Source organism: Bos indicus x Bos taurus, chromosome 7, assembly GCF_003369695.1.
Source record: "Bos indicus x Bos taurus breed Angus x Brahman F1 hybrid chromosome 7, Bos_hybrid_MaternalHap_v2.0, whole genome shotgun sequence".
Classification (NCBI taxonomy): Eukaryota; Metazoa; Chordata; class Mammalia; order Artiodactyla; family Bovidae; genus Bos; species Bos indicus x Bos taurus.
Genome location: NC_040082.1, coordinates 89941204 through 89951671, shown reverse-complemented (window position 1 = coordinate 89951671; position 10468 = coordinate 89941204).

The following is a 10468-nucleotide window of genomic DNA, read 5'->3' as shown; positions in this document are numbered from 1 at the left end:
CACTTCTGTGTATTACGGGAGGTGGGTTTCATGCAGACAGCGCCCCAAGTTCATTCCAGCCCCCTGCACAGATGGGGACATGGAGGCACAACCAGGCCTGACTCCTGGGGGAGGCTGTCCCACCCGTGGGGCCCCAGGGTTTCAATGCAGAATCGGCAGCTTTAGAGCCAGGGCCATTCATTCTCCCTGCAAACTTGTATGTGGTGCCTCCTACGTGGCAGGCAGTCTACGCAAAGATGGGACTGAAACGTCAAACGCCCCCCTACCTCCCTGTGGGATACCCTTGACAGACAAAGAAATATCCTAAATATATGTATATCCAAGCCTATCAGATGGTGATAAAGTGTGTGTGAGAGGAAAATAAAGCCCAGGGAGGGGATGGGAGATGTAGCAGGGCTCATCTGTGGCTTGAAACGTGGGGCAGGGGGAGCCAAAGAAGGTTACTCTGACGAGAGGACCTTTGGGACCAGGACGAGAAACTGGACAGGAGCCTGGCCATAGAATCTCAGGAGTGGAAGCTGCTCCCAAAAAAGCCAAGAAGTCACCATGCCCAGGTCTCCAGAAGTAGAGGGGGACCAGAGGGTGAATTTTGGCTGGTCCCCCACTGATTGCCTCCAATCCAGTAAGAACTTTGCTGTGTTTGGGAGCAGAACGCTCTGGGAGAGGTTCTAGACACTTCTAGAAAGTTCCCAAACACCCCTCTCCCCAGAGAAACACAGAATCCTGCAGCCTCCGGGCCCCTCCCAAAGGTGCTGGTGAGACCCAGAGAGGGTGTGTGTTGCACTTGGGACACACAGCCGCAACCGTCTCCCTCTACCACGCCCTAGCCGCGACCGGTGTGGTTTTCTTGCTGTTGATTCATAACGACTGGCAGATGGGAAGTTCGATAGGGGCCCCCTTGGGTCACTGGGGCCCGGCAGGCGCTGCCCTGCCCACCCCTGTCCCCGCCCCCGGACCGGATGGCCGTGGGGAGGGGATGCTCCCCCGGGGCCCCGAGGTCTGGGTAACTTCCCGCTCCCAGGCAGGTGAAGAAAAACAGAAATAAGTCTGGGCCGTGCAGAGCTGGGTGGAGAGAACAGAGATGACCAGCTTGGCAAAATTGAGAAGCCAGGCTGAGTCACGGGATGGAGAGCAGATGGTGGGGCGAGGCGGGGAGTCCCTGGGGCCACCCGGCTGACTATTTCCCAAAGGATACCGGGCCTTCAGCACGTGACATGGGGCTAGCGCGGTAGGCACTGATCTGATGCCTTCCTTGGCTCCCGCTGACCTGAGAAAAAACAAGCAGTGCCTTGGTTCCTTTTGCTCCAGGGCCCAGACTCTGTGAATTTCTCTAGCCTCACAGCAAATCTTCTCAGTTCCCCAAACAGGAAAGGGTTGCTTCCTCCCTTCCAGCCGGTACGCCTGTCACCTATTAGTTGATGCAGGAAAAACAGGGTGAGCTCTATGCATACACACAAATATGGACTTCCCTGGTGGTTCAGTGGTTAAGACTCCACATTTCCAAAGCAGAGGATGGTGGGTTTTGGACCCCAGTTAGGGAACTAAGATACCACGGGGCTGCCAAATAATATTAATATAAATAATAATAATTCTTTAAATGCAAACACACATGGAAAACACAGAAAACATCAACATATATTAATCTAATTATTTCTTGTGAAACCAACACCCACGTGATCCCCACCCCGGCCAAGATTCAGGGTGTCATCAGCCCCACGAGGGCCCCCACATGCTCTTTCAAACATGAACAACCTCCCACCCCCTCCTCTGGCCAGGTAATCAGCACTACAGCGATTTCTATGGTACTTCTGTGTTTGGGGGGTACCTTTTGGTTACAAGATTTATTTTGTTTTTCATTTTTTCAATTTATGTGGCTTGGTAGGCACTTTCTTTGGTGCAGGGTTCTAAGTTTTAACAAATGTACAGTTGACAGAACATGGTTCTGCTACCTGAAGAACCTCCTCCAGATACTGCTTTGTAGCCAGACCCTCACCCAAGCCCTCACCCCTGGAAACCGTGGATCTGCTTTTTTGTTGCTATGGTTTTTTGAACCTTTCAATTTATTTTTATTTATTTGGCTGTACCAGGGTCATAGTTACAGAATGTGGGATCTACTCCCCTGACCAGGGATCAAACCCAGGCCCCCTGCATTGGGAGCGCATCTTAGCCATTGGACCACCAGGGAAGTCCCCGTTTTTGTAAAAATCTTTTTGAGAATGTCATACAAACAGAAACATACATTGTGTAGCTTTTGAGATTAGCTTCTTTCACTTAGCATCTGAGACCTGTCCATGCCTTTGGCTGTGTCAGGAGCCCCTCCCTTTGGACTGTCCAGTACTGTTCCTTTGCGTGGGCTCATCACCCTTTATCCATTCACCTGTACAGGGCCATCTGAGTTGCTCCCAGTTCAGGGCGATAATGAGCAGTGTTGCTATAAACATATTATATAAATATCATCAGTGTTTATTTCTCTAGGATAAATTCTTAGAAGCAGGCTGCTTGAGTTATAGGGTAATTGTACATGTAACTTTGTAAGAAATGGCTGGTTTTCCAACGTGGCTATGCTGTTTTTCATCCCCACCGCCAACACCTGAGAGTTCCTGTTTTTCCACATCTTCATCAGCACTGGGTATTGTCCTATTTTTTTTTTTTTAATTTTAGCCATTCTAAGATGCTTTATTTTCTTGGACTCCAAAATCACTGCAGATAGTGACTGCAGCCACAAAATTAAAAGACCCTTGCTCCTTGGAAGAAAAGCTATGACCAACCTCAACAGCATATTAAAAAGCAGAGATATTACTTTGCCAACAAAGGTCCATATAGTCAAAGCTATGGTTTTTCCACTAGTCATGTATGGATGTGAGAGTTGGACCATAAAGAAAGCTGAATGCCAAAGAATTGATGCTTTTGAGCTGTGTGTGGTGTTGGAGTAGACTCTTGAGAGTCTCCCTGCGAGGAGATCAAACCAGTCAATCCTAAAGGAAATCAATCCTGAGTATTCATTAGAAGTATTGACGCTGCAACTGAAGCTCCAATATTTTGGCCACCTGATGCGAAGAGCCGACTCATTAGAAAAGACCTTGATGCTGGGAAAGATTGAAGGCAGGAGGAGAAGGGGAAGACAGAGGATCAGATGGTTGAATGGCATCACCGATTCAATGGACCTGAGTTTGAGGAAGCTCTGGGAGACCGTGAAGAACAGGGAAGCCTGGCATGCTGAAGTCCACAGAGTCACGAAGAGTCGGACACGACTGAGCAACTGAACAACAGCAAAGATGCATGTAGTGGCACCTCATTGTGGATTTTAATCTGTGTCTCCCTGATCAGCTAACAATGTTGCACATCTTTGCATGTATTCATGTACCGTCCATGAATCTTTTTTGGTGAAGCGTCTGTTCAAATATTTTGCCATTTCTTTTAGTGGGCTTTTTTCCCTATTATTATGTCTTGAGAATTCTTTATATATTCTGGATACAAGTCATTTTATGGGGTATGGGATTTGAAATTGTTTTTTCAGCTTGTGGGTTGGCTTTTCATTCACTTAGCTGTGTCCTTCGTGCCTCACTTTGATGATGCTCAGTTTATCAGTTTTTCCCCCCTTCATAGGTCATGTGCTGTCATGAAGAACCCTTTGCCAGACCTAAGGCCACAGAGAAGTTCTCTATTGTGTGTGTGTGTGTTTAGTCGCTCAGTCGTGTCTGAAACAGGGGCCCTATTATTTCTTTTTTTTTTATTAATTTATTTTATTTTTTAACTTTACAATATTGTATTGGTTTTGCCATATATCAACATGACTCCTCCACAGGTATACACGTGTTCCTTTATTTGTGTATTCGGCTGTGGTGGGCCCTAGCTGCGCACACTGAATCTGTTTTTAGCTGTGGCATGTGAACTCTTAGTGGTAGCACATGGAATCAGTTCCCTGACTAGGGCTTGAACCTGGGCGCCCTGCACTGGGAGCACAGAGTCTTAGCCAGTGGACCACCAGGGGAGTCCCCAAAAGTTCTCTGTTTTCTTCTAGAGTTTTATTGTTTTACATTTCACATTTAGACCTATGATCCATCTTGTGTTCCTTTTTGTTTAGGTAGAGGGTTTTTTTATTTGTTTTGTTTGTTTCTGCATAGGATATCCCATTTTTCCAGCACCATTTGCTGAAAAGACAGTCCTTTCTCTGTTGAACTGCCTTTGTATCTTTGTCCCAAATCATTTCACCATATTTTTGTGTCTGGTTGGTGGTATTGTTTAGATCTCTATTCTTGCTAATATCTTGTCTGCTTATTTTGCCGATCACCAAGAGATGACTGTAGAAGTTTTGAAGTGTAACTGTGACTTTCTCTGCTTTTCCTTTCAGCCATATCATATTTTGCTTCATCTATTTCATGCAGACACATTTAGGATTACTATGTCCTATTGCTGAGCTGATTGTCTTGTAATTCCCTTTTGTAATGTCCCTCTATACTTCTTTGCTTTCTTTATTTACAATCATATTAAGCGACTCTAAAAATTGTGTTCTTTTTCTGTCATTTTTGAACATTCTGCAAATTATCTATCACTCAACACTTTGTTTGTGTCATAAATCATATGATTACCTGTGGTTGAAATTCACTAATTCTCACTTCTATAGACTACACCGTTGGGTGAACATCCCATCATCCATGTATATATCCTTTTAGTCAGCATTTTCTATATATATATATATATATATATATTTTAAAGCGAGCTATAATTGATATATAACATATGCACTTCAGCTGTACAACATAATTATTCTGCATTTGTATATATTGTGAAATGGTTACCACAGTAACTCTAGTTAGCATTCATTGGCACATGGAGTGGTTATTTTTCTTGTGATGAGAACTTTAAAAAAATATATATTTATTCATTTATTTGGCTGCATCAGGTCTTAGCTGCAGCATGTGGGATCTAGTTCCCTGACCAGGGATCAAACCTGGGCCCCCTGCATTGGGAGCTGAGAGTCTTAACCACTGGACCAGCAGGGAAGTCCTGTGATGAGAACTTTTAAGACCAACTCTCTCAGCCATTTTCAAAGTACAATACAGTTTTGTGTGGGTTTTTGGCCACCCTGTCGTGTGGCACATGGGATCTAGTTCCCAGACTAGGGACTGAACACATGCTCCCTGCATTGGGAGCTCAGAGTCTTAACCACTGGACCCCCAGGGGAGTCCCAATACAGTGTTATTAACTGTTATCACCATGCTGGGCTAGTCATCTATTCGTGTCGAGCTAAGACCTGGTGCAGCCAAATAAATGAATAAATATATATTTTTTTAAAGTTCTCATCACATTTGGGGCTGTAATGAGAGGGGTGGCTGTGGCCATTGGGGTGTGCCTTTCTGAAGACCTATGTATGACTCTCTGTAAATAAATGCCCAATTGTGGACCTGCCAGCTTACACCTGGCTTACATTCCCAGATATGACTTCTCTCGCCAAAGTGCATGCACCAATGTACACCCCCGCTCCCTCTGGTGAGTTTTTCTAGATCTAAATGTATCCCACCCAAAAGTCTCTCCTTTCTTTTTTTTTTCTAGGTGACTTTTTATTTTCATAGAATACTCTGACAAATGAATACTTTATCTCAGCATTGTTAGGTCTTTATAAAGCTATCTATTCAAATCATCATAGTGACCAATAAGAGTTTCCATTTGCTTTAAGTATCATGGAAGAATTGTAGATGTATGGGGATCAATAATACTAATAATACTGTGTACTAATAACAGAGACATTACTTTGCCAACAAAGGTCCATCTAGTCAATGCTATAGTTTTCCCAGTAGTCATGTATGGATGTGAGAGTTGGACTGTGAAGAAAGCTGAGCGCTGAAGAATTGATGCTTTTGAACTGTGGTGTTGGAGAAGACTCTTGAGAGTCCCTTGGACTTCAAGGAGATCCAAGCAGTCCATTCTAAAGGAGATCAGCCCTGGGTGTTCTTTGGAAGGAATGATGCTAAAGCTGCAACACCAGTACTTTGGCCACCTCATGCAAAGAGTTGACTCATTGGAAAAGATTCTGATGCTGGGAGGGATTGGGGGCAGGAGGAGAAGGGGACGACAGAGGATGAGATGGCTGGATGGCATCACCGACTCGATGGACGTGAGTTTGAGTGAACTCTACGAGTTGGTGATGGACAGGGAGGCCTGGCGTGCTGCAATTCATGGGGTCGCAAAGAGTCGGACACGACTGAGCAACTGAACTGAACTGAACTGAATGCTATAAATGCATAGTCTCTCCTTTCTTTAGAAACAAACCACTCCCTTCAAGTGCTGTTCGTTTAATATTAAAAATGTCCTCTAGAAGTCCAGTGGTCAAGATTTTGCGTTCCAGTGGAGGGGGTGCAGGTTTGATCCTTGGCCGGGGAGCTAAGATCCTACGTGCCTCCTGGCCAAAAAACAAAAAACAGAAGTAGTATTGTAACAAATCCTATGAAGATTCTTTATTAAAAACATCTTAAAAATAAGTCCTTTTTGTTTAATGAGGATGTTCACATAGCTTCAAAGTACCTGGCGCTCCTCAGATGATGAGAGACCACAGCAGGGTCCCTCCCTGGCCATTGCGTTGGCCACACACACCCCCCAACCAGGGTTATCCCAAGCCTGGGCTACAAAGCCCCTCCCTCTCCCTTTATTAGCTGATGAATCACAGATTTGATTCCACTTCTGCGATGTATCCAGAGCAGGGTCTGCACCAGGTCCTTCTTACCCAAGTCCACCGCAGCAGGATTCACCACAGCCAAAAGAAGAAAGCACCCGGAACCCCTCCCTGGCCACCTGCGTAGGTGGGTGGTCCAAAGGTTTTCCGTCTTGAAAGCCTCCTGGTTTTGTAAGGACCCTGCGTTTTCACTTTGCTAGTGCCCGGGCCCGGGGGCACCGCCTGCCGTCAGGGCAAGGGCCCAGCTGCTCAGTTTCCCTGTTGGAACGGGGATGTGGAGAGGACATTCCCCGCAGGTGCGCGTTGGAGCCCGCAGGTGGCGGGCTGGCAGGCGCGGAAAGCCGGCGAGCGGCACCTGCCGGCGGAGGAAGGCATGACAGCCAGGTGCGCCGGCAGCGTCTGCGGGCCCCCTCTCGGCCCCCACGTCCCAAATCCCACTCCTTTCCTCTGCCTCCATCATGTCCTGCCTGGTCTAGAGAGGTCCCCTTCATCCAAGTTCCGGGTTCCGCCCTCATCCCCTCAGTCTCTCCTCCGCGCAATAGCCACCAGAGGGCGCGCCTGAGCACTAAATCAGGCCCCTCCCCTCCTCTGCCTGCAGCCCTCCAGGGTCCCACCTCCCTCGGGGTAAGAGCCCAGTTCCTCCCTTGGCCCACGAGCCCCTGCACGAGCTGCCTGTGCCCTCCCTGCCTTCCCTTCCTCCTTCTGTTTCCCTCCTTACTCTGCTGCAAGCAGGCCTCCTCGCTGTTCTTCCAGCAGTCAGGCACAGTCCTGCCCCAGGGCCTTTGCACTGGGCTGTGCCTTTTGCCTGGAAAGTCCTTCACTGGGACTTCCCAGGTAGCTCCGCTGGTAAAGAATCCGCCTGCAATGCAGGAGACCCCGGTTTGATTCCTGAGTCAGGAAGTTCCCCTGAAGAAGGACATGCATCCCACTCCAGTATTCTTGCCTGGAGAATTCCCATGGACAGAGAAGACTAGCGGGTTACAGTCCATGGACTCGCAGAGTTGGACACACTGAGCAACTAAGCACAAACACAGATCCCTTCACATCTCCCAGCATATTATTCATATGCCACCTTCTCAGAAAGGCCTTTCCTGAACAGCCTGTCTGAAGTGGCCCCTGTTGCTCCCCATGCCTCTTTTCCTGGCTGTCAGTTCACAGAGTGAGTCGTGGTGATAAACACTCTTCTCCTCCCTGTATACACAGTGCCCAGGACAGTGCCTGGCACACACAGGTCTTCTAGGCATTTCCATTCCGCTGATGAGTGAGTAAATAAAACTGGAGGACGATGTGGAGAAGTGGGAATCGGGTGAACGGCTGGTGGGAACATGAAAATAAGGTAGCTGCTGTGGAAACAGTCTGGTGATTCCTCAAATGGTTGACTAGCATCACGGTGTGACCCAGCAGTTCCACTTCTCTTTACACCCAGTAAGATGGAAAGCCGTCTCAAAGAGGCACCTGCACACTGGTGTTCACAGAGGCATGATTCATGGCAGTCAGAGGCGGAATATGCCTAATGTCCACCAACAGACAGATGATGGATAAACACGGTGTGGCCCACCATTGGAATGACTCAGCCTTAAAGAGGAAGGAGGTTCTGACACCTGCTACACCATGGATGAACCTGGAGGACATGATGTGCAGTGAGAGAAGCTACACACAGAAGGACAAACTCCGATTCCACTCACAGGAGATCCCTATAGACTCCATAGAAAATACGGTGGCGGGGGCTGGGGAAGAGTTGGGGAGTTATTGCTTAACAAGAAAGGAGTTTCTGTTTGAAGTCATAAAAAGGTTTTGGAGACCGTTAGTGCTGCTAGTTGCACAACATTATGAATGAAATTAATGTCACTGAATTGCACATTTAAAAATGGTGAAGAGAGGCTTCCCAGGTAGCTTGGTAGTAAAGAATCTGCCTGCCAATACAGGAGATGCAGGTTCAATCCTTGGGTCGGGAAGATCCCCTAAAGGAGGAAATGGCAACCCACTCCAGTATTCTTGCCTGGAAAATCCCATGGACAGAGGAGCCTGGTGGGCTATAGTCCATAGGCTTGCAGAGTCAAGCACACTAGGCATGCATGCACGACCTGATCTCATAACATGACCTATTGCTAATGACCCATTGCAACACAAATAAAATCTGATTTTAAAAATTGTAAAGATGGTAAGTTATATGTGTATTTACCACAATATATGTATTTTTAAAATTTTTAAAGCAAAAAAGACTGAGAGATGGGAAGATTACTGGCCCAACATCTTGGTTTACACAACTGGGTTAGGGGAGGGGCACACACTTCCAAGAGCATCCGTGACAGTGAATGGCCAGCTGGGCCCAGGGAAGGAGGCACACCCCAGGCAGCCGGGCTGTGGTTCCCGAGCTGAGACCCCAACCTGAAGGTGACAAGACCCCTCCCAGCCGCATGGGAATCCAGTGACACCCTGGGGGCCTCAGGGTTCCTCTGCTGTACCTCCCCGCACCCCGCCCCCAGCCAGCAACAGAAAATAAGCCAGAGGGGGGCCACGTGTTTAGGAACAAAATTTATTCCAATTTAAAACAGAATTCATTTCAGGAGAAAGGTATGAAAAGTCAATTTCCACCAGCTTTCTCTGGATTAAGGGGTGTGGGCCCCAATGCGGACGCACTGCCTGAACATGGGCGGCTCCAGCAGCCCCCAGAGGCCGGCACTGAGCTGACCACCCGCCCCTCAGCCCGCACGGAAGATACATGCATCTCAAATGACAAAAGGTTTAAAAACAGCATCTTTATATAATATTCTTTTTTAAATAGATTAAGATTTAAATTGTCTGAAATCAGGATTGTTTAATATACAAGCAGGTGAAGTTGCCCCCGCCGGCTGCAGGGCTCCTCACGCCACTGGGGCGTTGGCACTCGGAGGGCAGTTCTGCTGGGTGATGTGACATGGGGGTGGGGGCTGGCACTCAAGGATGCGCCGCAGAGGTGAAGTTCATACTGGGGGCGAGGAGGGCCTGAAACCTGCCACCCCATTCTCCCGGCGCGGAGGTGGGGCCAAGTTGGTGGGGTGCCAGTGGGCCGGATGGGGAGGTTTGGCACTGCGGGGCCAGGCCTGCCCTGGGATATTGGCACGCTGACCTCTCGGGAAGTTAATACTCTGGGTGCACGTCGCCCACCCCGCCTCCCCCTCAAGAGCCCAATCCAGTTCCCTGTGTGATGTGGGACCGCGGGAGCCCACAGCCAGCGGCACCACCTGTCCCCCACCCCCACCCCACCCCTCGGTACACATCAGGGTTAGGGTACAAACCCCACACGTGGACACATGGCACAAAAGAGGGCCCTTCCGGTGAAGACACCAGGGTAGAACAGGCCAGGAAGTGTACCCCCACCCCACCCCGGGCCCCGCCTATCAGGAGTGCAGGGGTGGGGTGGGGGTGGGCTGCCACGGTGGGGCTGGACCGGGACCCGGCTGAGCAGAGCTGGTTTGCTTTCTCCCATCATTCATTCCTCTGCAGGGATCCAGGGCCGCCCAAGTGCTCAGGTTTAGGGCTCAGGTGTGCTGGGCAGGTGCGAGCCCCACCAGTGGGCCACTCTCCGCACCTTGGTGCAAGAAGTCAAGCACACAAAACCAACCACCGCAGCCCCTGGTCCATGCCTTTCCCCAGAAACCGACCCTCAGGCCCTCTGGGAGGCGCCTCTGTGCCTGGCCATGGCCGTGGCTGTGACCAGGCCGAGGGCCCACCTCCGGCTGCCACGAGCCCAAGGTCTTGGTTCTGGGCAATGCACAGGGCAGTGGGCACCGCCCTGATGGCCATGGACCTGCCAGG